Raw genomic sequence first — 515 nt, forward strand, 5'->3', positions numbered from 1 at the left:
TNCGCACCACGATGTACAACGTCCACAAGCAGCACCTCACTCCATTCCTGGCAACCCAGTCTATTCCCAACTTCAGGCCTCTAAAATAATTCACTGAGTCCAATTAGTTCATCCTACGTGCACATAGGTGTGAGACAGTCTACTGGAGTGTGGGCACCTACCAGGGACCACACCCCAAAAGAAAAGTGCCTGTCCTCCACCGGCAGCAGACACTTGCCAACAGCTCCTCAGAAGCTCCATTCATCGCTTCCCGGGGCTTTTGCTGGGATGCTGGCGGGCCTGGTCGTGTGCACATCAGCACAACTGCTGTGAGGTCATGTACATCCGCCATGTCTGGTCTAGAAGACAGCATTTCACGGCACCTCTACAGCTCTTACCTTCTTTCCTGCCCTGTCTTCTTTGGGTGGAGGGGAGAACAGGGGTTGATAGAGATGTCCGTTTAAGGCTGTACGTTCAACAGTCACTTACTTCCTGCTGTGAGTCTGTTATTAACTGTGGCCCACTACAAGGAAAAG

The sequence above is a fragment of the Mus pahari genome, chromosome 14 (assembly GCF_900095145.1).
Source record: "Mus pahari chromosome 14, PAHARI_EIJ_v1.1, whole genome shotgun sequence".
Lineage (NCBI taxonomy): Eukaryota > Metazoa > Chordata > Mammalia > Rodentia > Muridae > Mus > Mus pahari.